This window comes from Pseudophryne corroboree, chromosome 7 (assembly GCF_028390025.1).
Source record: "Pseudophryne corroboree isolate aPseCor3 chromosome 7, aPseCor3.hap2, whole genome shotgun sequence".
NCBI lineage: Eukaryota > Metazoa > Chordata > Amphibia > Anura > Myobatrachidae > Pseudophryne > Pseudophryne corroboree.
Genome location: NC_086450.1, coordinates 29,858,766 through 29,863,075, shown reverse-complemented (window position 1 = coordinate 29,863,075; position 4,310 = coordinate 29,858,766). Strand labels below are relative to the sequence as shown.

At 48.9% G+C, this 4,310-nt stretch overlaps 1 non-coding gene across 1 annotated transcript; it reads left to right on the top strand.

The window, feature by feature from the left end:
* Positions 1 to 431: 431 nt before the first annotated feature.
* Positions 432 to 546, top strand: LOC134946791 (U5 spliceosomal RNA). Its single transcript, XR_010182382.1, has one exon. It is a non-coding gene; the product is annotated as a U5 spliceosomal RNA (small nuclear RNA).
* Positions 547 to 4,310: the final 3,764 nt, after the last annotated feature.

Sequence of the window (4,310 nt, the reverse complement as noted above, 5' to 3'; positions counted from 1 at the left end):
TTCGCCATGCAACGGCCCTTACTAACGTACAAGGGTGTCGTTCAGCACGGTTAGATTGTTAACCTAGAGATATCAAGCCTCATTCCGTAATAACGGACTCATGCATAGGGATAATTCCGTGATTGCACGGATTTACCTGCCTGAACATACCTCACAAACTGTTTGTCATCACGTACAGTTCGTACGCAAGTCACGGACAGTCTTGATCCATTTGGCCTTTTGCCTATTGGTAAGGAGAGTGACGTCTTTCGACGCACTCTACTTCGCAAGGAGTCACTCAGGTCATTTTCACCTGGAAGTTCTTGCACGCTACTACAAAATAGTACGGTTGTCTCTAAGGGCCAGAGTTTTACTACTCTAGTGGCTCCAAGTACATAATTTTACCGCAGGGACAATGTTCGGCGTCTAGAATTGGATAATTCTAAATATGAATACTCTGGTTTCTCTTCAGATCGAATAAATCTTTCGCCTTTTACTAAAGATTTCCGTGGAGAAGAACAACCATGAGTTTCATGTAATTTTTTGATGCCCGGCTGCTGCTGGGCTTAAACGCGAGTCTCAGAGGTTGGGGACCTGGGGTCCCAAATGATTAACTTCACAAATCACGGAGATTTCGGTCAAATGCGCTGCGGCAAGCGGGCCACATGCTCCGTTCTCAGACTGTCCAAGTGCGGTCAGACAACACAACGGCGATCGCATACATCACCGATCAAGACGGAAACGAAGTCGCATGACCATGCGCCAAGTTGCTCCATGTTCATTCTGGGAGTGAACAGCTGGAAGGCAGCTTATTCCAGGACACTGAGCATTGAATTCTTAAGTGTTCCAGATGTTGGTCCAGCGGTGGAGTTACCTACAGGGGTATCTATTGGCATCTCGCAAAAACAAATAAAAAAAAAAAAAAAAACATCCAAGTATGTGTCCATCCCAGTATGTGTCCAGTACAAGGGCTCCGAAGGCAGCAGCTGTAGATGCTCTGATGCTCTCACGATCGCGTGGCTGTACAGCATTGTGAATCTGTTACAACGGTTACGCTGCTTCCTCGGGTACTAAAATGGATCATACAAGACTCCATGACAGTCATACTAGTGGCGCCACATTGGCCTTGGAGGCCATGATTCTTGGATCTCCGCGAACTACTCGCAGCCGATCCTTCACCGCTCTCGCCACGTCCGGACCTATCCCACTAGGGTCAGTTCTTTTACCCCGTTTTAACGCGGCAGCGTTTCACGGGGTGGCTGTTCAAAGCGCTCTCAAGAACGGAGGGCATTCCAGAATCTGGTATACAAACCATGTTAGGGGCTGGGAAGCCAGTACGGCTGCTCATTATCACAAGGTTTAGCGTGCCTCTATAGGTTGGTGTGACGCTCAGAAGTTTCCAACATCATTTTCAAGTTATCCCGTCTTTTAATATTTTTTTTACAAATGGGTTTGGTGAAGGATTATATTCTACACTCAAGGTGCAGGTCTCTGCATGTCAATTTACCTGCAAAGGTGTTTGGCTCCTTTGCCGATTGTACACACTTTCCTGCACGGTGTCCTCACACGACCTCCATTTATACCACCTACAGCGCCATGGGACGTGATCTGGTTTTACCACCTACAGCGCCAGGGGACGTGATCTGGTTTTAGGTTTTTTATTTACAGTCTTCATTTGTTGATTTCTTACAACAAGTGGATGTTACGTTTATCAATTGGTAAACACTTTTCTCTTAGCCTTAGCCTCTCAGCAAGGCGTGTTTTTAACATAGGGTGGCTTGCATGTCAAGGCCCCAAATCTGGTGTTTTATGGTCATAGGGCGGAACTTCGCACAAATTCCGTGTTCCAGTCAAAGATCGTATAATGTCACGCATCAACTAATTAATGTAGTTCCTCGGTTATCAATATGTTCGAGAACTTAAGTTACTTTGAATGTGGTACGCGCACTACGCGTTTATGTAACACAAACAATTGTACGTAGAACAGACACATTGTTCTCTATAATGTAGTAAAGATGGCTTTACAAGCTTCCAAGCAGTCCTTATGTCATACGTCAGGCTTAGCTTCATAATAGGCTACAACGCCTACATCAAGGTCAGACTATTCCAAACGTTCTAGTGAACGTCATAAGCGGCCTTCAACCGCCTACATCAGTGTCAGACCATTCCATACGTTCTTTGGGAAAGTTAGGAGCAGCAGGTCGTGGAGTTTCTACGAAACAGCGTAGACAAGCTGCTACATGGTCATCAGTGCATGACCATCAGTGCGCATGTTGGTGCGCTTTTACAGGTTGGCTACGTTTGCGGCATCAGCATTTAGCTTTGGCCGTCTAGTATTACAGGTGCCAAACTGCTCTCCCGCCCAAGGGGGAAACTTTGGTACGTCCCAAGAGTACTCCAGTGACCCCTAGTGGATGAAAAAGAAAATAGGATTTTGGTACTTACCAGGTAAATCCTTTTCTTTGAATCCATAGGGGGCACTGGACGCCCACCCAGAGCAGTTTACCTGTCTTGTGGTAAGGTCTGTGGATCTTATGGTAACACTTCATCACCAATGCATTCGATGTTATGGTATCAACTGATTGTTATCAGTTCCGTTATGTGTCAACTTTAGGGTTGACCATTATATTATAATGTTATAGGTTCATATAATGTTATATGTAATTCTCTATGGTTCATCCTCTCTATCACTCCTGTTCGGCCCAGTAAAAATACTGAAGGGCTCTATGGGATTATGGAGGGGATGGCCAGTTACTAATTTAAATATTTAAATATGTGCCATTTCCTCTACGCCCCGTCCATAACCCAAGAGTACTCCAGTGCCCCCTATGGATTCAAAGAAAAGGATTTACCTGGTAAGTACCAAAATCCTATTTTCCCTACATATTCTCATCTTTTCACTCGGATGAGTTTTAGCAGAGCGATGACCTAAAAGCTTGTCATAAAATTTGTCAACACCGTTGATTAATGCATCATTCTCTGCATTGTTAAATCTGGCAGATTGCATTGCCTTAGTTTGTTTAGTTTTGGACTGAGCAGGTACCTCACCATCAGAGGTGTCAGTATCCTCATTATTTCCCTGAAAAACAAAATTACAAAAGTTACAAAAAAAAAAAGGATGGTGGGGTGTGTGCATGTATGTGGAGGGATGGTGGGGTGTGTGCATGTGTGTGGAGGGATGGGTGCATGTGTGTGGAGGGATGGTGGGGTGGATGCATGTGTGTGGAGGGGTGGATGCATGTGTGTGGAGGGATGGTGGGGTGGATGCAGGTGTGTGGAGGGATGGTGGGGTGGATGCATGTGTGTGGAGGGATGGGTGCATGTGTGTGGAGGGATGGTGGGGTGGATGCAGGTGTGTGGAGGGATGGTGGGGTGGATGCATGTGTGTGGAGGGGTGGATGCATGTGTGTGGAGGGATGGTGGGGTGGATGCAGGTGTGTGGAGGGATGGTGGGGTGGATGCATGTGTGTGGAGGGATGGGTGCATGTGTGTGGAGGGATGGTGGGGTGTGTGCATGTGTGTGGAGGGATGGGTGCATGTGTGTGGAGGGATGGTGGGGTGGATGCATGTGTGTGGAGGGATGGGTGCATGTGTGTGGAGGGATGGTGGGGTGGATGCATGTGTGTGGAGGGATGGGTGCATGTGTGTGGAGGGATGGTGGGGTGGATGCATGTGTGTGGAGGGATGGTGGGGTGTGTGCATGTGTGTGGAGGGATGGGTGCACGTGTGTGGAGGGATGGTGGGGTGGATGCATGTGTGTGGAGGGATGGGTGCATGTGTGTGGAGGGATGGTGGAGTGGATGCATGTGTGTGGAGGGATGGGTGCATGTGTGTGGAGGGATGGTGGGGTGGATGCATGTGTGTGGAGGGATGGGTGCATGTGTGTGGAGGGATGGTGGGGTGGATGCATGTGTGTGGAGGGATGGGTGCATGTGTGTGGAGGGATGGTGGGGTGGATGCACGTGTGTGGAGGGATGGTGGGGTGGATGCATGTGTGTGGAGGGATGGATGCATGTGTGTGGAGGGATGGTGGGGTGGATGCATGTGTGTGGAGGGATGGATGCATGTGTGTGGAGGGATGGTGGGGTGGATGCATGTGTGTGGAGGGATGGATGCATGTGTGTGGAGGGATGGTGGGGTGGATGCATGTGTGTGGAGGGATGGTGGTGGTGGATGCAGGTGTGTGGAGGGATGGTGGGGTGGATGCAGGTGTGTGGAGGGATGGTGGTGGTGGGTGCATGTGTGTGGAGGAAGCATGCGGTGTCAGGCGGGGGGGGGGGGGGGTATGGATGGTGGAGTGGTGGGTGGTGGTGGAGATTGTTAAGTAGTGG